General features: G+C 44.4%; 1 protein-coding gene across 6 annotated transcripts in view; it reads right to left on the reverse strand.

Moving 5' to 3' along the window:
• The window catches only part of OSBP2 (oxysterol binding protein 2), a 2,072,116-nt gene that overhangs the window by 292,669 nt on the left and 1,757,595 nt on the right, over positions 1–21,852 (reverse strand). The window lies entirely within an intron of this gene.

Here is a 21,852-nt window from a genome sequence, read left to right on the forward strand (position 1 = left end):
TGTGAGGTGACAACAAAGATGTGAACAGTGGCAGGCGGGATAAGGGAGTGTCGGTGGAGGGAAGTGGACGTCTCCCATGTCCACGATACAATGCCAGAGCAAACGAAATGGCTTAAATGCTAACATCTCAGAATACCATTATTCAGAACCCCAGGTAGCACACTGCCAGACCTAGAGGAATCAAAACTTTTCCAGGCTTAAAAAAATATTGTATTCTATTTGCAATAGCAGGTTATGTTCTATATATCCATATCTCTCCCCAATAGGAAAAGTAGGGACATTTTGGGCACATCTATTTCAATGTATTGTTCAGCATAACAGTTACAAACCTCAAACGTTAGAAAAACAAAAACAATAAATAATGTCATTATATACATTGAAAACATTTGGCATAGATGAAATAAAATCACATCAATGATAAATAAATAAATACAACTGAGATCAATAACATAATAAGGGTTAACATTTGCTGCACTCCGTTAGCAACATTTTTTACTAAAAATTGAGTTGCCTCGTGTGTATAGACTCTATGATAAGTCGTGTTTGCTGCCAGGTTAGATTACACATTCTTACACTGCCCTAGCCCCACAGCCAATCTTCAGAAAATCCATTCCCTCCACAGATCGCATGAAACCACAAATATAAAGGGCACACTTTTTGTAAGAATCAAGTTAGGGGGGATTTTTACAGAGCATTACCTTAGACTGCCTGATTTCAACAAGCTTGCCCTTAAACAATGATAATGTAAGGGGAAAAAAGGAAAAGCAGTCAGGGTTTCCAGAGTGACACATCAAAAGACTTCAAGGCCTGAATAAACAGTTTACCTTTCCACTTGTATGTTACTGTGACAGGTGTGACTACTTCCAACCTACGATTGATGCATAATGAGAGTAACGGTTAAGGTCCCATATTTTCCTAAAACATGTACGTAACCACTTAAGTAAACACAGTAGATATTTAGGGGCCAGTTAATCACCAGTTAACCAAGAAAGATGTCTAGGAAGATAGCACTAGACCTCAGTGTATTGGTAGTCTTAGAACGTGACCCTGCCAGAAGTCTAGCCCTAGAATTCCTGGGGAAAAAACAAAATCAAACATGCAAGATACAATAGGAATTAATGTATTAAGGGCTGAACAGGTGAGATTTATCAAAATTCGTATTCATATTTTAATGTGTATTACTAGCGACTCGGGGTCCTTTTCAAATGATAAGATAATATAAGAACTTCCCTTCCCTGGTATGCGACCTGGCTGCCAGAAAAGCTCTTGGAAAACCTTCGGATTCCTCGGAATATATATAAAATAATGACTCACGATTAACCCACAGCACGGTAACCATGTGAAACATATCGTTGGGGCTTAGATTTAACACGCTTCAGCAGTTCATGAATCGTCTCCTTGGGTACGAGAATACTGTGGGTGAAACCGACTGCTTCTGGAACAAAGCACTTGTTTTTGCTCTCCAGCAATTTGGCTCCACCTAGAGAAAGCTTCAAGCTCTCTTTGTTGAGTAGAGTGTATACAGTCAGGGTTTATGTGACCATCCTCTGCCACACAATAGAGGGGGTTAGGATCCCCCCATACCTTCCCCAGTGCTATGTTCCACATTAACAAGCCCCCTGCATCACACGTTGGCTACTTCCTAAAAGCCAGGCAGATGAGCTCCCTTACATTTGCATACCATACTTTACAGAGTGTCGTCACAATTGTGAAAAAACGAGTCTTACAAAAGTCCACAGGCCTTTTTTTAACACAGAGCTACCATCAATCACCTCACCCCCATGTCAGAGAATATGTATACATCCCATAGACAATGACATGGTTAAGTCCAAAAAAATACCCTCGCGCCTTGCAGTTAATGTTTGTGGGGAGAATTAAACTGTAGTGTATATAATATTGTCACTAGAAACAGACTGAAATCAGGCCTACGTGAATATCTCTTCCCAGGAAACCTGGTAAATTCGTCATATGAAGCCAGAGAATTTTACATTTTCCAGGTATTTATTACTACTGAAATTTATCAAAACATGGCACAAGAAATATGAAGAGCTATTGCAAATATTTTCAGAAAGGAAAACGAGTTTGGGCATATTAGCCATTTTTGGCATAGTTGATCCTACTCATGATGGACATACATGCATGCATGATAAAGTGAAATTGCTTTTTTGCCCTTTCAGCTTGAACTTAAAGGAATGGTCACTCGTTAGTACGCTCACTCCGCACCTCATTGTGTTTTATTGTAAGTTATAAGTTACTCACTGTAGTGACTAACGTACTCTTAGTCCATTGTCCCCTTTCCTCCATACTGTTCGGGCATCCCTTACAAGGGACGGGAGACAGAACCTTTTTCACCAGAAAAAACCTTCTTCCCCTTTAAATTTAGAGGCGTGCGGGGGTACGGCCCAGGAAGCATGTGTTGCCCTGACTCCAGCCTCCGGCACCACACCTCAGTCCCCATTGACGCATCGACAATACATTTGACATTGCCTAATGACACCAGTATTATTAGGGGGGAGGTTGGTGGGATGTATGGAGGAAAGGGGACTATGGACTATGAGTATGTTAGTCACTACGGTGTACTCATACGTCCCGTCCCCTTTCCTCCATACTGTATGGGCGATAACAACTGAATGTAGCCCCAGGGTGGAGAGGAGACCCTCCTTAAGCAAATAGGTTCCTGAGAACCGCCTGTCCGAAGGCTGCATCAGATCTAGAGCCGGCATCCAAACAGTAATGCTTACAGAAAGCCGAGGCCCAAGTGGCCGCCCTGCTTATGACTTGCCAAGGGACGTGGCGCTGAAATGCGATGGCTGTTGCCTTGGCCCTGACTGCGTGGGCATGCATGTTGGCCGGAAGTGGCTTGTGCTGGCCCTCGTACGCTTCTTTGATGGCAGAGACCATCCAGTGGGATATGGAAGCCTTAGAGGCCTGAAAGCCTGGTCTTGATCCTCCGAAAGTGACAAACAGGGGGTCCGACTTGCGGAAGCCCTTGATCCTGTACAAATAAAATTTTAGGGCACGCCTGAAATCCAGGCAGTGCAGCAACCTCTGTGCTTCGTCCTTGGGATCGGGAAAAAACATAGGAAGGACTATTTCCTCGTTCAAGTGGAACACCGACGGAACCTTGGGCAGAAATGTCAGGTGCGTCCGCATGACTACCTTGTCCTTGTGAAAGGTGGTATATGGTTCAGAGGCGACCAGCGCCTGGATCTCGCTGACTCTGCGAGCCGAGGTCAGAGAGACTAGTAAGGCCGTCTTGATAGTGACCAGCCTGATGTCCACGGATGCCATTGGCTTGAATGGTTTGTGCGGCAGGGCGCCCAAGACTATGTTAAGGTTCCACACAGGGTGCAGTCTCTTGATGGGCGGGTAGAGCCTAGTGAGGCCCGTCAGATGTTTCTTCACTATAGGGTTGGAGGAGAAGAAAATGCCCTCCTCCGAGTTCCTGTAAGCCCTAATGGCTTCATGGTATGTGCGGCAGGTATCCACCTGCACGCCTGAATGAGCGAGGTATGCCAAAAAGGAGAGCATGTCGTCCAAAGTGCACGCCAAGGGATTGAAACCTTTGGAGTCTGCCCAGTGGCAGAATCTGGTCCATTTGCTTTTGTACTGGGCCCTGGTGGCTTTGCTCATGGCACCCTGTATGATCTCCATGTTGGCTTGTGAGACCTGCTCAGTTACCACACTGAGGGCGAGTTTCCTTGGGGCAGGGTGGATGACTGTGCCCCCTGCTGCGCCAGAAGATGTGCTGGGCCCATCGGAAGGTGAATCGGGGGCACCTCCGAGAGGCTGAGAAGCTCCAAAAACCATGGCCTGACTGGCCACCATGGAGCTATCAGAATCATGAGGAGTCAGCGAGACTCCTTGATCTTGCAAATTACCTTGTGGATCAGGGGAGTGGGCGGAAAGACGTAGGCTTTCATGCCTGTCCACTGGAGGTGAAATGCATTGCCCAACAAGCCAAGGCCCTGACCTTGCCAGGATGTGAACTGGGGACACTTCTTGTTGTGCAAGGTGGCATAGAGATCCTCCTGGGCGTGACCCCACCTGTTGAAGATCTCCTGTAGAACGAGATCATTTAGCTACTACTCGTTATTGTCTGCTCCCAGTCTGCTGAGCCTGTCCGCTTCCAGGTTGGAGTCTCCCGGGAGGTGGACTACCGTGAGGTAAATGCCGTTTTCTAGGGCCCACTCCTACATGCTGATCGCCAGTCTGCACAGAGGAGGGGATCTGGTGCCTCCCTGCTTGTTGACGTAGTACATGCTGGTCGAGTTGTCTGTCTGGATGAGGACAACCTTGCCCCTGAGAAGCGGTAGGAATGCACTGAGCGCTAGCCAGATGGCGTTCAGCTCCAACCAATTGATGTGGTATTCCTGCACCTGTCGAGTCCAGGTGCCGTGGACTGAGATGCCATCCAAGGTGGCTCACCAGCCCTCTAGAGAGGAGTCTGTGGTGATGGTGGCCTGCGGGGAGGGCGGCCGAAAGGGCTTGTCCGTCCGTAGGTTGCAGTCCCTGGACCACCATGTTAGGTCTGGGTGGAGAGCTGGAGGGACGATGATCCTCTCGGATTTAGAGCCCCTATCCTGGTTCCATGAGGCCGCGAGGTCCAGCTGAATCCTCCTCATCCTTAGTCTGGTGTGTGGAACGGCTAATAGGACCGCTGCAAGTAGACCCAGGAGATGTTGGTACCACCATGCTGAGGTCACCTTTGTGCTGATGAAGTGGGTGGTGGCCCTCTTGATGGCTGAGATTTTGTCCTCCGACGGGAAGACCTTCTCGGAGTACGTGTCCCAGACCCAGATGAGGCCCAGGAAGGTCAGAGTTTGCGTGGGCTGCAGCTTTGACTTCTTGGATTGAGCGAGAAGCCCAGATCGTGTAGTGTGTTCATAAGGGCATGGGAAGAGTGGTGAACCGCTTCCGGAGATGTAGCCCTGACGAGCCAGTTGTCGAGGTATGGGTAGATGTGGAGACCCTGCGCTCTGAGGAGAGCCGCCACAGCATTCATGAGTCTGGTAAAGACCCTGGGGGCCGAGTTAAGACCAAAAGGAAGGAGCTTGTATGGAAAATGGTAGCCCATGATCCTGAACCGTAGGAAAGAACGATGGGGCTGACAAATCGGTACGTGTAGGTACGTGTCCTTCAGATCCAGGGGTAAGGAGAGGTTGAGGGTGGAAAGGTCCAGCACAACTCTCAGGCCTGCCTGGTTCTTCTTCTGAATGGCGAAAATCCAAAGCCTCGATGGGAGGCTGGGACTTCCTCCACTGCCTGCCTCTCTACGAGCGACCGGATCTCCGCCAAAAGAGTTGCTGTCCCAACCTGTGGGAGCAGAAGGGAGGAGGAGGAGAGGCTGGGATAGGAAGGCAGTACCCCGTGGATACTACAGAGATGATCCATGGGTCTGCAGAATTCTGGCACCAGAAATGTGTATGGAGAGCAAGCCTGCCCCCCACCGGAGACACGTGGGTCCAAAGGGGCGAGTCATGCCTTCTTTCCCTCGGAGGTGGAGGTGGAAGCCTTGTTGAAATTAAAAGACCCTACTATACTGCGAGAATTAAGAAGCCTTCTTGGAATCACTAATTATAGTCTAAAGTTAATTGAAGACTATCCAAAGGTCACTCGACCCTTGTTCCATTTATGAAAGGCCGGAGTCAAGAGGGAATGGAGTCAGGAACAAGCCGAGGCAGTTAAACAACTGAAAAGAAGCCTTTCTCAGGCTCCTTTGCTGGTTTACCCCATAAAGAACAAGGAATTCTTCTTGGAGATGGGGTTCTCAGATATTTGCCTAACAGCGGTGCTGTATCAAAAGCATGACATGGTTAACAAATTCATCTCATTCGCGAGCAAGACTTTGTCCTCTGTGGAGTAAAAATTCAATGACTGCCAGAAGGCACTTCTGGCAAAGGTGTGGGAATTTAAAAATTACTGCCCATTCATCCAGGGGAGCACATCATTGTCAAGACTCCCCACCAACCCTTGCAATATCTACAAAGTGACAGAATCCATTCGGGGAACGTTAGTAATTACATATTCTGTCCATGCAAGGCTTTCCTGTGGAGGTCATATATGGCCAAAATAAGAAGAGTCCTCTAGCGCAAGGGTTGGTGGACTTGCATGACGGTGTTAAAGAAAATTGTCTCGAGGATAAAAGTCTAATGACCAACACCAACATTGAGGCGTACTTAACTTCCCCACACAAGGTCTACGCAGAAGACATATGTCAGGCGATATCTACAGTCTATGTGGATGGGTGATGTTGATAACAATGTAGAAAAAGAACTAGTGACTGGCATTGAGAATGCCTGGGTGAATGATACCCCAGAACCCTCTACTGGTTACAAAATAGGACCCCAAAATAGTCAGGTCCCAGAGTTGATGGCGTGTATCAAGCCATCCGCACTGCAGTGAACCATCGACTCAAAGAACTGGTCAAAACCACTGACTCGAATTATGGCAGGAATGGGGGTTCGTGGAGCACCTGATTAAATGGAAGAATCAAGGCCCGCTTTGTGCCAACAACAAGCCATTAACGCAAGCCAAACTGATCCAGTCAATTGATAATCTGGTAACCTCCAATGAGATGACCATCTATTGGAAGAAAATAAGGGGTTATTCCAAAATAGAGGGGCCAGATAAGACTGGGAATGACCTGGCTGACCATCTGGCTAAAACTAGAGTTCTGCAGGGGAATTTCATAGAAACGGAATCCCTGCTGGAGGAAATCCAAGTTGCTGCTGTCACTAGGTCACAAACTTGTGTGCATAGGGAACTCTCGACTGCCCAGTGCAGTAAAGATACCTGGATGCAGATTTGATCATGGCACAGAAAGAGGACCCGATCATTGGAAAGCTCTATCGACATATTGAAAACCCTGTGAGTTTTCCTCTAACAGAGTTGGATTACAACGGTAAAGAGGATCTCCGGGTGTTGATGAAGTTTTCTGAGATGTTCTGGATACAAGACGGTTTGTTGCTAAGGAGAGCCCTTATCTGGCCAGTGGGTGGTAACTACCTCATTCAAAAACTTGATTTTGAACCACACCCACGACGCAGCCACTGCCAGTCATAGGGGGTTCATACGACATTGGACATTTTGTGCGAGGTTGCCTACTGGCCACACATGGGCCAGGACCTTGACATTACCTAAAGGGTTGTCTTTTGTGTGCTCAATTCCATCCCAGTTCACTTACACACAGTGCTCCCCCACAAAAAAAGGGGAATGACAATGCCTTGGTCAGATTTGCAAGTCGATTTCATCGGGCCAGTAATTCGTTCCTCTAGAGGAAACAAGTGCATGCTGACTGTGACATGCTTGTTCACAAAGTGGGTAGAATGTCTTCCAGCCATGAAATGTAAGACAGAGACAGCTGCTGCACTAATGATCAACCACATTCTCTCTCGTTTCAGCCTCCTGCAAAGGATTGAGTCGATCAAGGAAGTAATTTTACCAGTGAGGTGATGGCGAAGATGTGGGAGATTCTAGGGGTAAAAAGAAAACTTCACAAAACTCAGCGCTCAATACAAGACCCCTATCTTCAACTGCTCTAGCATCACTGCAAAATACCCTCGGACTCCTTCACCCCCCTGTCAGGTTTCCTTCTCTTATTCAAGTTTCCTTTTCATTATTTATCCTTTTCAGATTAGCTTTGTGTGGGTGGGAAGTTTTCCATTATAGTTGGTTAGGCCTTAACTTGATGATTCAGAATCCTGGTTCTGACCCAAGGCAAGATGGAGCCTCACAGTGACAGCTCTGATTGGCTAGAAGACAATGCTGAACAACAATGAACATTCTAAACTGTCACTCTGTGCCTTTCATCATCAAAACCCCATCTGAGAGGACGTGTTCAGTGGCTGCTCCTGCTTTAGTATTAGGCCTGGTGGATTTTATCCTTCAGATCTCAGCAGTTGAGCGGCTACTTTCTTGGGGGTTCAGGAGAAGTCTTCAGCTGGCAGGAATTCGTTTTGGAAGATAGGAAAAGCAGGAAATCTTTGTGAATTCGCTAAGGAGATAAGTGACTTTATTTCTACTGTAAATCTGTTCATCTTAAATACAGTCTCCTTGAAAATTCGTTAAAAGTAGTGTTTCAACTAAAACAATTGAACTATCGGTGTGCGCTTGTGTTTCCAGTGCGGTGTTCCTTAGCGCGAGATTTTGACTGTAACGTGCGTATTCAAGTGAGCGCATGCTTTCTAGCGTTTGTATTCCGAGCGCGAGCAGAGGTTGGTCTCGTGCCATTTTAAAAGCGCGTGTGTTTTATTGCGCGAGAGATCCTTTTCGCCAGAAGCTATACGCAGCGTGAAAACTACAAAGCGCGTGTGAAATACAAAGCGCGTGTGAAATATAAAGCGCGTGTGAAATACAATGCGCGTGTGATTTTTAGCGCGAGTATACAAAGCGCGTGTGAAGTATAAAGCGCGTGTGAAATACAATGCGCGTGTGATTTTTATCGCGTGTGTACAATGCGCGTGTGAAATACAATTCGCGTGTGAAATATAAAGCGCGTGTGATTTTTATCGCGTGTGTACAAAGCGCGTGTGAAATACAAAGCGCGTGTGATTTTAAGCGCGAGAATCTGTTCGTAGCGTGCCTTGTGAGTGCGCGTGTGTTTTTTCCATCGCGAGTAATTTTGCGCGTGACAATCACTTCGTTGCTTTTGAACTCAATAGCGCGGGTGTTCTTATTTCGCGTGTCTCGCAGGAGAATATTATTGCGCGTGTGGACCATTGCGCGTGTGAATTGTTGCGCGTGTGGATTTTTTGCGCGTGTGGATTACTTGGATCGCGCGTCTTCATCCGTTTGCGCGTGTTCTTCAACCAGGAAGATTTCTATGTGAAGTTCAACGATTAATGGAAATAACCTGCGTGTGCAGTTAGCACGTTTTTTCCTCTTTCTTCAAGGATTCAAAGACTCAAGATAATTATAAATAGTTTGAAAAGTTTTGATTTTACAAGAAAGAGCATTTTAAAGACAATCTAATTGAACTACCAGTGCAAGTTGGAAAAAAGACAAACAAAGAACTAAAACTTCCAGTTTTGCCTAATGTAAGAAGTTGCTGGGAATTTCTAGTATCGCAAGTAAGAGAGATTTTCAGCTTCTTATCCGCTTCTCTAAGAAATTTCAAGAGAAGAACCAGGTAGGATTCTTAATTATTAGTTAAGGATTAATTACTTCCCATTCATAAGGTTAAGTAAGTGAATTAAGAAAGTGTATATGTTATTCTTTATCCTCTGCAGGTTCAGCACTGATTAGCCTTGACGCAGTCTGCCTGGTGTTGTTTTGTTGTCCCATTCCCCCTTTCCCTTTGGGGTGTAGTTTACAGAGCTGTATTGAAAACTAGTTCTGGGAAATACATCTCAGGGGGATTGTCGGGGGTTCAGCAGCTTCCGCGGATACAGGACCTCTCAGCCTGACAGAATGAAAGGCCAATAATTTAGTCCGCCCGAGCTGTCATGAACCCCGACGAATCCATGGAGATGTTAGGATCTTTGATTAGGGAGTTACGGGAGGAGTTGAAAATTTCTCGGGATGAGAATGCTTTACTTAGTCAAAAGGTGGATGACTTAAGTGTTAAAGTTACACAAATTCAACAGAGGGGAGAAAGGAGAGAGGATGAGGTTTCAGGGGGCGCAGGTTCTCCACCAGAGTTAGAAAGAGAAGATCAGTTACCACACATACAACGGGCGCCTACAGTGGCAGAAGGGGTAAGAAGTATAATTATGCCAGTGCCTTTGGCGTCCCCAGAACGTTATCATGGGGATTCCAAGAGATTTAGGGTGTTTTTAACACAATGTGAATTACATTTTATGAGTAGACCAGAATTATTTCCATCGGATGCTTCTAAGATAACATTTATGTTGTCATATCTTTCTGGGGAAGCATCTGCTTGGGCTGGGTTGTTGGTGAGTCAAAAGAGTGCGGTTTTAGAAAATTATACCAACTTTTTAGAGATATTCCGAAAAATGTTTGATAGAAGACAGCTATCTCTGGAAGTGGATGGTGAACTTTTAGAATTAAAACAAGGTAATAGAGACTTGATTGCTTATATAACACAATTTAAGTCCCTTGTGTTAGAAAGCAAGTGGCCCGAGGCTAAACAAGCCTCGTTGTTTTATCGGGGCCTTAGAGATGAGTTAAAGGATGCCTTGTCTGGAGTAGTTGAACGCCCTCCTACTTGTGAAGGTCTGATTGATTTGGTTATTCAATTGGATTTCCGTTTGAGTGAAAGGAAGGCAGAGAGACGTCATGGTCAGAGTGATGTAAAGTCTATACTTAGAGTAGATAGACCCAAAATAGAGAGTAGACCCAAAGGGAATAATTCATCTCCAAGAATCAGAGGCCCGTTAACAGTGGAGGAAAAGACTAGGAGGAGAGAGAATAATTTGTGTTTATACTGTGGAAGAGGTGGGCATTTTTTAGGAAACTGTCCTTACACTCCCAAGAAGACTTCTTCCTCAGCAGTCAAGGTACAACAGATCGCCAATACGGTGCAGACAGCGGTTCCTCATATAACCATAAATGTATCCTTATTTTTTGATTTGGAGTGTAAGGGAAATGGTCCTGTAATGATTGACTCTGGTGCGACTGGGAATTTCATGGATTGGGGTCTGGCCAAATCGTTGGGAATTCCAATTATTCTGAAGGAGGTTGTAGAGCAGGCTAGGGCTGTTGATGGTACATGTTTATCTTCTGGTCCTATTACTCATAGAACTGGTTCTTTAACTTTGGAGTTATCAGGAGGTCACAGAGAGATAATTTCATTTGAGTTAATTGATGCACCTTTGTTGAAGATTATCTTAGGCATGCCTTGGCTTACTCTTCATAATCCCCTAATTGATTGGAGTGCTAGGACAATTGACATGCAATCCGATTTTTGTAAAGAGAATTGCTTTTCAGGAAGTCTCTTAGAGGAAGAGGTAAAACAAAGTAATTCTGTATCTAGTTTTCTGGCTGAGACTGGAATTGGAGGTCATGATGTGGGAGCTGTAGTGGGTCAACTTCCCCAGTGTTACAAAGATTTCTGGGACGTATTTGATGAGAAAGTGGCAGGAGAATTACCACCCCATAGATCCTTTGATTGTAAAATTGAACTGGAGCCAGGAACAATTTTGCCTAGTAGTAGGGTATATGCTCTTACTGAGAAAGAGAATGATTATTTAAAAGAATATTTGTCGGAAAATTTGGCCAAAGGATTTATTCGTCATTCTAAGTCACCTGCGGCCTCTCCTTTATTTTTTGTACCAAAACCGGATGGCTCGCTTAGAACTTGCATAGATTATCGAGCAGTTAATAAAGTCACTATTAAGAACCGGTATCCTCTTCCTCTCATCTCAGAAATGCTTAATCAAATACAAGGAGCAAATATTTTCTCTAAATTAGATCTGAGAGGAGCTTACCATCTTGTACGTGTGCAGGAAGGGGACGAATGGAAGACAGCGTTTAAGACCAGATTTGGGCTGTTTGAATATCAAGTTATGCCATTCGGTCTATGTAATGCTCCAGCGGCTTTCCAATTTTTCATTGATGAGGTTTTTAGAGAATTCTTGGATATTTTTGTTGTCGTTTATATCGATGATATTTTGATTTTCTCTTCTGACCTAGATCAACATCAGAAACATGTGCGCTTGGTGTTACAAAAATTGCGAGAAAATCATTTGTTTGCCAAATTGGAAAAAAGTCAATTCCATACCGATTCTGTGGAGTTTTTAGGTTTTATAATTTCACCTAAGGGTTTAGAAATGAATCCTAAAAAGGTGCAAGCCGTTCTTGAATGGCCCCCTCCTACTAAGGTTAAGGAAATACAAAGTTTCTTAGGGTTTGCCAATTTTTATAGGAGATTTATAGAAGGTTTTTCTCGACTGGTTGCTCCTATAACGAGACTTTTGAAAAAAGGAGTGAAATTTGACTGGGACCTTGAAGCAGAAAAGGCTTTTCAAGAGTTAAAACAAAGATTTACTTCTAGTCCAATTCTAATTCATCCAGATCTGTCTAAACCTTTTTTTGTGGAGGCGGATGCTTCAAATTTAGCGTTGGGGGCGGTGCTTTCTCAAAGGAATGAAACTACTGGTCAAATACATCCAGTTGCATTCTTTTCTAGAAAGTTTTCTGCTGCTGAAGTGAACTACACAATTGCTGATCGGGAACTGTTAGCAATAAAGTCCGCTTTTGAAGAATGGAGACATTTTCTTAAAGGAGCAAGACATACAGTAACGGTCCTTACTGATCACAGAAATTTATTGTTTTTAAAATCTGCAAGAACTTTGTCTCCACGACAACTTCGTTGGTCTTTGTTCTTTGCAGATTATGATTTCATTGTGACTTTTAAACCTGGAAGTCAGAACAAAAAAGCTGATGCGTTATCTCGCCAATTTCCTGGAAGTGAAGACAAAGAGATTATAGAACCAGAACCTATAATTGCTCCAGAACGTTTTTTGTTAGCTGGAGCCATTAAAGAAATGGATTTTTTGAATGAAGTTCGTCAAAATATGTCCTTGCAGAAGATGGAGGAGTGGGTGAGACTGGATCCAGCTAGAAAGTTGAAAGACAATCTTCCTTTTTTTGATAATAAGCTTTATGTACCTACTGATGAGTTGAGAGAAAAGGTTTTGAGAAATTGTCATGAATCCATTTTAGCAGGACATCCTGGGTTCAGAAAAACTCTGGAACTGGTTCGAAGAAATTTTTGGTGGGAAAAAATTCGCCAAGACACATTGAATTTTGTTAAAACTTGTGTAGTCTGTGCACAAGCGAAAAGTCAAGTTGGGAAGCCGCATGGTTTATTGGAGCCGTTACCTGTTCCTCCTCGTCCTTGGCACACAATTTCTATGGATTTCATAGTAGATCTCCCTCAAGATAAGGGTTGTACTACCATTCTTGTTGTGGTCGATCTTCTTACTAATGAAGCACATTTTTTACCAATAGAGGGAGAGGTTACCGCGGAAAAACTGGCTCATAGTTTTTTGCAAGGTGTAGTTCGACTACATGGACTCCCAAGTCAAGTTATCTCTGACAGGGGATCTCAATTTATTTCAAAATTCTGGAGGGCCTTCTGTAAGAAACTTGGAGTGGAAGTTAGTTTGACTTCTGGGTATCATCCGGAAAGTAATGGACAAGTGGAGAGAGTAAATCAAGAATTGGAGAAGTTTTTAAGGTGTTATTTACAAGCTAGAGAGGAATGGGTGGATTTGGTGTGGTTGGCAGAATTCTCTTACAATAATTGTGGAAAAGATGCTACTTCTATGTCCCCTTTCTTGTTGGGTCGTGGGTTTCATCCTCGCTTTCTGAGTTTTGAGGTGTTGGAGGAGGATTCAGGGAATCCTAGAGTGGAAGATCGCTTGTTGATAATGAAAAATAACTTGGATAGAGCAAAAAAGGTTCTGGGAGAAAATAAGTTGAAATATAAGAGATATGCCGATTTGAGAAGAAAAACTGGTCCTGAATATAAGGTGGGAGACTTAGTTTGGCTTTCTACCCGATACCTGAAAATTAAGGGGAAGAATAAGTTCAGTCCAAGATTTGTAGGCCCTTTTGAGGTAGAGAAAATCATCAACCCTGTGGCAGTACGATTGAAATTACCCAAGCAGTTGAAGGTACATCCTACCTTTCATGTTAGTCTTTTAAAACCAGTTTGTTCAGGAGCTAGATTCAGAACACCACCTTCCCCTGTGATTTTGGAGGATTCATCTGAGGAATTTGTGGTTAAACAAATTTTGGATTCTAGGAAAGTGAGGGGAAGATTGCAGTATTTGATTGATTGGGAGGGATATGGACCGGAGGAACGCTCTTGGGAAGATTCAGTTGATGTCCATGCCCCCCGTTTAGTTGCTAAGTTTCACGCTAAATACCCACACAAGATAGGCCCAGAGACTGAGCATTAGGAGGGGGGTACTGTCAGGTTTCCTTCTCTTATTCAAGTTTCCTTTTCATTATTTATCCTTTTCAGATTAGCTTTGTGTGGGTGGGAAGTTTTCCATTATAGTTGGTTAGGCCTTAACTTGATGATTCAGAATCCTGGTTCTGACCCAAGGCAAGATGGAGCCTCACAGTGACAGCTCTGATTGGCTAGAAGACAATGCTGAACAACAATGAACATTCTAAACTGTCACTCTGTGCCTTTCATCATCAAAACCCCATCTGAGAGGACGTGTTCAGTGGCTGCTCCTGCTTTAGTATTAGGCCTGGTGGATTTTATCCTTCAGATCTCAGCAGTTGAGCGGCTACTTTCTTGGGGGTTCAGGAGAAGTCTTCAGCTGGCAGGAATTCGTTTTGGAAGATAGGAAAAGCAGGAAATCTTTGTGAATTCGCTAAGGAGATAAGTGACTTTATTTCTACTGTAAATCTGTTCATCTTAAATACAGTCTCCTTGAAAATTCGTTAAAAGTAGTGTTTCAACTAAAACAATTGAACTATCGGTGTGCGCTTGTGTTTCCAGTGCGGTGTTCCTTAGCGCGAGATTTTGACTGTAACGTGCGTATTCAAGTGAGCGCGTGCTTTCTAGCGTTTGTATTCCGAGCGCGAGCAGAGGTTGGTCTCGTGCCATTTTAAAAGCGCGTGTGTTTTATTGCGCGAGAGATCCTTTTCGCCAGAAGCTATACGCAGCGTGAAAACTACAAAGCGCGTGTGAAATACAAAGCGCGTGTGAAATATAAAGCGCGTGTGAAATACAATGCGCGTGTGATTTTTAGCGCGAGTATACAAAGCGCGTGTGAAGTATAAAGCGCGTGTGAAATACAATGCGCGTGTGATTTTTATCGCGTGTGTACAATGCGCGTGTGAAATACAATTCGCGTGTGAAATATAAAGCGCGTGTGATTTTTATCGCGTGTGTACAAAGCGCGTGTGAAATACAAAGCGCGTGTGATTTTAAGCGCGAGAATCTGTTCGTAGCGTGCCTTGTGAGTGCGCGTGTGTTTTTTCCATCGCGAGTAATTTTGCGCGTGACAATCACTTCGTTGCTTTTGAACTCAATAGCGCGGGTGTTCTTATTTCGCGTGTCTCGCAGGAGAATATTATTGCGCGTGTGGACCATTGCGCGTGTGAATTGTTGCGCGTGTGGATTTTTTGCGCGTGTGGATTACTTGGATCGCGCGTCTTCATCCGTTTGCGCGTGTTCTTCAACCAGGAAGATTTCTATGTGAAGTTCAACGATTAATGGAAATAACCTGCGTGTGCAGTTAGCACGTTTTTTCCTCTTTCTTCAAGGATTCAAAGACTCAAGATAATTATAAATAGTTTGAAAAGTTTTGATTTTACAAGAAAGAACATTTTAAAGACAATCTAATTGAACTACCAGTGCAAGTTGGAAAAAAGACAAACAAAGAACTAAAACTTCCAGTTTTGCCTAATGTAAGAAGTTGCTGGGAATTTCTAGTATCGCAAGTAAGAGAGATTTTCAGCTTCTTATCCGCTTCTCTAAGAAATTTCAAGAGAAGAACCAGGTAGGATTCTTAATTATTAGTTAAGGATTAATTACTTCCCATTCATAAGGTTAAGTAAGTGAATTAAGAAAGTGTATATGTTATTCTTTATCCTCTGCAGGTTCAGCACTGATTAGCCTTGACGCAGTCTGCCTGGTGTTGTTTTGTTGTCCCATTCCCCCTTTCCCTTTGGGGTGTAGTTTACAGAGCTGTATTGAAAACTAGTTCTGGGAAATACATCTCAGGGGGATTGTCGGGGGTTCAGCAGCTTCCGCGGATACAGGACCTCTCAGCCTGACACCCCCTCACTGCTAGCTCTGACGCTTAATGCCCTTGCTCCTCCATCACAACCAGAAGTCACTACCATTAAAGGGGTCCTTATTAATTCGAGATCATTAATCGCTCATGCCTTAGACATCTCAGACCTCATCACCGCCAATAAACTCAATTTCCTGGTGATCACAGAAACATGGCTCCAACCAGCTGCAGGCTCTGCTCTTATGTTAGCAGTTCCAGATGAGTATACTATCAGATCTGACAGATCTGATAGAAATACTAAGAGAGGAGGTGGGGTAACTATCATTGCCAAAAACACTCAGCGAAAGTGACAGCACCTCTTTCCCCTCTGGAGAACTCCTCTCTGTGAAACTCCCTCTCTCATCAGAGCAGACACTCCTTATTCATATCTTATACAGACCACTGGGCCAACTATCCTCCTTAGGGGAAGACATAACTTGCCTCCTCACACAAAACAACAAACCTAGTTCGCAAATCTTACTTTTAGGTGACCTGAATCTTGGCCTATATGACAACCTAAACACCAATGCCTTAGCCATCCAAAATATTATTTCAGAATTAGGCTTCTCATTGCGGATATCTGACCCCACACATTGCAAAGGCAGAATTCTAGACTGGGTAGCAGACTTTAACTGCAATACTAAAATCCTCGCTAATACGTCATGTGCTTGGTCTGACCACAATGTCATTTCCTTTAAAATCCATGACTTCAAACAACCGCCACCTAAGGATCTCCAAGCCCCTCCAGCTTTAACTAGGAACCGCCCAATCTTCTTAGAAAGCATACTCCCTTTACTTTACTGTTTGCAGTCATGGTGCTATCGGGTGCGGTGCACTGTGGGGGTCACTTTGCAGTGACGGTGTTTCCGCCATCGCAGGTCAGAATGGGGCAGTCTGGAAAACGGTTCCGGTACGGTGCTACCGGCACCATTGATTCCAGACCGGTAAGCTCGTAATGAGGCCCCATGTTCTGGTGGCTAGACGGGCGTGGCAAGGCTTCTGTTCTGCCTATTGGTCATTACCTACAAATGTAGACAGAGCAAAATGCCTCTTACCTTCAAGATCTTCTTACAGAAAAAACACATAGGATAACTCTTAGATCTAATGACCAGTATCAGTTGATGATACCCAGGTGCAGGACCGTGAGGACCGAAAAGGGGCCTTTCATAATGCAGCCCCTTAAGCCTGGAATGACTTGCCTCTGGAACTTAGATGCCAGAGGTCAATTGATCTTGTTAAGAAGAAATTAAAAACACTCCTGATTCATCACGTATGACTTCCTATGATCAGCTTTTCACTGAATAGTTTGTCTTTTTTGTCTCTATGTGTGTTGTGCCCTGATGCCCAAGGGTCCCTGGCTTGCGCATCATAAATATTTAAAGTAAAAAGTAAAGTAAAATGTTTCCTATTGATAAAAATGGCCGGGTGTTCAATGCCATCATGATCTTGTGAAAGGACAGCTCTCAACACAACATGTGAAGCATCTGTCTGTAAAATTAACTCTTGTTCAAATCTGACACCTTTAACACTGGTTCATTGCACAGAATATTCTTGAGTTTATCAAAATGCAGTTGGTCTTCATCTCTACACTGTGGGCCTCATCACAAGTCTGGCGGTAACCCTTAAATGCGGCGGTAGCGCTATTATTGCATTTGTGGCGGTACCTCCATCTACGCCGGTGTTTCCGTGATGGTGGTGGCACTGGTCCTGCGCATTGGCGATGCGCGGCCGGCAAGCTGTAATTGCACTTGTTTCCGCCACCACGTGGTGGCGGAAACGGTATGACCGTCATCATGGTAACACCAGATTTTTACCGCCAGATCCCTAATGAGGCCCTTGGTATCTCAGGGAAAGTCCCACAACCACACGCACTGCGCCATTCTAAACCACCTGCAGTCTGTTACAATCAGTTTTGTTAATACCCGCAAGCAGGGTGCAACAATAGTCTATCTTGGCCCCTATGATAGCTCTTGCAATGGTTTCTGCATTGGCTTGGGTAATAAACGGGCAGAGGTGGCCAAGAGCTTGAGATAGTATGCTGAAGCTGATACTAGACTCCTGACATGAGCCTTCATACAGTCAAATATAACACCTAATGTCTTGCCCTTCTTTTGTGGAACTATCTTAAAGTCCCCAATGAGAAAACTCTCATAAAACGGGCCGAGCTTCTGTATCGTACCAGACGATCCAACAATCAGGAGCTTGGTCTTCTCTCTGTTCAAGGTTAGGTTGTTATACACCATTCAGCTCTCTATAAGAGCGTCCTGTTTGCCTGAAGAAATCAGGTCGAGGAATGGGTTTAAAACACTTAGACATATCAACCATTGGTTTAACAGTCTTTGAGAGCACTGAATGCTCCGATGAAGTTGAAGGTGTTGAAGGCTTTGATCACTTTCTCAAAGCAGTTGGTGAATGAGCCGACAGTTTAGTATGCTTTGATGGCTGTAGATGGATTACATGCCTGAAAGGTTCAGGCGATGAACATAACAGCTTCAATACTGAAGAGGAATGCTTCAACAGGTCAGACACAGGCTCTTTCTTGTGTGTCTAGGAAGACTCCTTTGACTTGTGTCCCGGAGTCTCTCTTCCCGAGCCTTGAGGCGCGTGAAGGAGCCATGCGACACTTCCTACTGGTCTTGTTAGACGCCTAGGGGTGGCTTCTTTCCTCAGACTCCTTCAGAGGGGCACTCGGAGGAGCTTGCCTCTGGAAAACTTGAAGCATCTTTCTAACAGGAGAAACATTTCTTGATTCGGAGGATGATTTTCTTTTAGATGGGGTAGCTGCTGGGGATTTGGGAGAGGGCTACCTGCATCACATTTTTCCCTTCCTTTCCCGCAAGGCCTTGACAGTCATGGATTGACATGAGCCACAGTCGTAGACAATGCGATCCAACCCCAAGTACCACAGACAGACGGGATGAGGGTCTGTGATATATAACTTGGCTCCACAGTCTGAACAACGCTTGAAGCCTGTCTTCAGTGACAAGGACATGTTCAAGGAATATGATAAAAACGTAATCGAAATTCAAAGAGATGAAGAGCTCCGAAGCATGCAGCAATGCAGAAAAAACGGAACTAAGGTAACGGTCGGCAGGCATGCTTCATATATCAGCGTTGACGTCACAAGGGTTGCTACGGAGACCATCGAGGACCAGGACTCAACACTGCACGAACCTATGAAAAAAAAAGCCAAAGCAGACTTGAATATCAAAGATGAGGAATACATGGGAGGACACAATGGGCCTCATTACGAGGCTTGCGCTGACAGAATGAAGGGGGCCATTACGGGACCGGCCCCCTTCATTCCGTCAGGGCTGATTACAAGCTTCCCATCGCGGGACCCAGATCGGACGCCTGGTAAAACCAGGCGTCCTTTCCGGGTCCCGCAAGGGGAAGAGGGAGGTAACAACAGGGCACTTGTAATGTGCCTGTTGCTACCACCATCACCTTTCCCTTTGAGCCCTATGGGGGCTCAAATGGGAATGGGGAATGGTTCCTGCAAGGAGGATTTACCAGGTCCTCCTATGTCGGAATGACCCGGTAAATCACCATTGCAGGAACCCGGAAAAGGAGCCCGGTTTGGAGGCAGCCATGGAGCTAATAAACTCGTAATAAGGCCCAATAAGTTTGAAAGTGTGCACATATGAGGAAAGCCCTGGCAAGAGAGTATACCAGGGAGATTCAAGTTACAAGAATATACATATGAGAACAGCCCTGGCAGGAGAGTATACCAGGCAGATTCAAGTTGCACGTGTGTTTATATAGGAAAGCCCTGGTAAGGAAGCATACCAGGCAAGGTCAAGTTGAACTGGGTGTACAATATAACACCTAATGAAGTCCTGGTAAGGATACAGCAGGACTGGCAAAAGGCTGAGTTAAAATATACCAAAGAGGAGAGAAAACCTGGCAGTAGAGTACACCAGATTTCCTACAAAGATAAAGACTTACAACCAAGTTGTTGTGTGTACCATTTGTGTTGTTTTTCTAGAGAAACCTGAGGAATTGATATTCTTGAAAGTATAAAACAGAGTGGAGAGAAATCCAGGGGAAGGAACCACCTTCTGGAACAAAAAATTCTATCCTTCTGGAACTTTTTCAGTTGGAGTTATACATTTCCTTTTTGAACATCTATACACTACTCAATGTGCCCAGCAAAGCTTCATGAATCTTGACAATGGGTGTCTCAAGCTATGTGATGGCAGACTGTTACAATACACAAAAACAAACAGTTATGAAACATAAAGTTGGAGGCTGGGTGATCTAAGTCGAAAGACCCATCAACACACTATAACTTCCTAATTAAATTAAGCATAGTGCCCCACCACGGTGTGTTGCAAGTCTGAAGATGGCACAACAGTGCTCCTTTCACACTTAAGTTACTTCTCAAAAAAATACAAGTTCAATGACATGGAAACTTCTGCCCCACTAACATAGTGTGTCTTATTGGTCAGAACCATAAGGTCAAGATACACAAAGATAAACAGACTTGTCTGTCTTTGCTAACAGATGGCCTATCTGCATTGAGAGATAACCGTAAACAAAAGTGCTAGCTGATTGAATTGTGTAGGATGCTCGTCAATGGTGTTCTACTACTGTGGTGTGCTGCAAGTCTCTGAAGTGGCCACATAGCCCCTTTGGTTACCATATACTCAATCTACCTCCCTCAAATCCAACATCATTTTATTAGATCGTGTTTCAGGTATGTCAAAAGCTGACCAGTAATATAAACATAAAACAAAGGACTGCCCATCCAGAGTCTGCTTACATTTCCCATGAACGCTTCCTGAGCACTGGGTACGAAAACGGGGTTGACTTAAAAATTCCACCATTATTGAAGAATGTTTTGGGTGCACACACACACACTACTACCCACACCATCTATTTCCCATGACAACAAGCACCAAGAAAAAGCACATTTGTATACATTATGTAAGGAAGGCATGGTATCAAACAGTGAAGACAAACACAAGTGATTACAGTTCAAGGGTGCTTATTAAACTTCAAGAGGTTGGTTGAAAGCATATCTAAACCTAAATCTAAGGATAGGATCAAGCTATGGCCATCAAATAATGATAATGCCGTCCTAGTACAAAGGGCCTATTCTAATAAAACTGTTGCTAATCCTTACTTCTAAATACAAATGGTGTGGGACAACAATGTATGCAAAAAGAAAAGTTCAAGAAATTATATGTCAGGATAGTTGAGCAGTTGGCTTCCCTTCCTAATGTTTTCAGCACAGAACAAGGCGGCAAGCTCGAGCTTCGCACACACTCTGGCTTCTCTGACACGAGGATATAGTGCAAAGCATAGATAGCAGGGCCTTCTGTGCCAAAGCCTTGTTCCAAATACAAGTCTCTTATTGTGGAGGGCCTGATGTAACAAAACAAGCACCAAAGTATCAGGATTTTCACATTCACAAGTTCTCAGGTCCACTGTTCACCTTGGATCTCCCACCTTCAGGTTCGGATCCCCTTTTAGCATAATGTTCACAATTGATCTCCCTCGTTCGGGCTCGGCCCTCTCAAACACAATGTTCACAATGGGTCTCCCTCGTTCTGGCTCGGACCTCTTTGTATCACAAAATCTAAGACTTTCAATTGTGCAATGGATTTTGCTTAAACCATTGCAGGACCACTTCAATTCACTTCATTCCTCATTCTCGTTCTCTAACTTTTGCTTCTGCCACTGCTTGGCTGGATACCTCAGAGACCTTCGAGTGAGCACACATACGGTGCAGGACCACTCTGTTACTGGTATTGTACCTTTCTTCCCTTTAAATTCAAACATCCATCAGCAATTAAGCTTTCCTCGCTTCTTTTATCACACACGTTGCCAATCTTCGCTCTTACACTCTTTATACAATGTTGCCACTTGCAACCTTGACTTCAACACAGACCGGTCTTGCATCAGTCTCCCCAACTCACCAGCTGTGTTGATTTATCTGGCGCTGCTTTGATCTTGGAGCCAAGGGCGGTGGCTGCTGGTTCTCCCCAACTCAATAAGCTATGCAGGAGGGCCCTGGGTATCTCTGACACACAATGCAGGATTCTTCAGTCTGGTTTCCTGGCCTTATGCTTTTTAATCTGAAGTATGTAGAAAAGTCATGGTTTCTTGCAGGAAAGTTCAAGGGTATCTCCATCCTTGC

This window comes from Ambystoma mexicanum, chromosome 10 (genome assembly GCF_040938575.1).
Source record: "Ambystoma mexicanum isolate Mex_15411 chromosome 10, UKY_AmexF1_1, whole genome shotgun sequence".
NCBI classification, from domain to species: Eukaryota; Metazoa; Chordata; class Amphibia; order Caudata; family Ambystomatidae; genus Ambystoma; species Ambystoma mexicanum.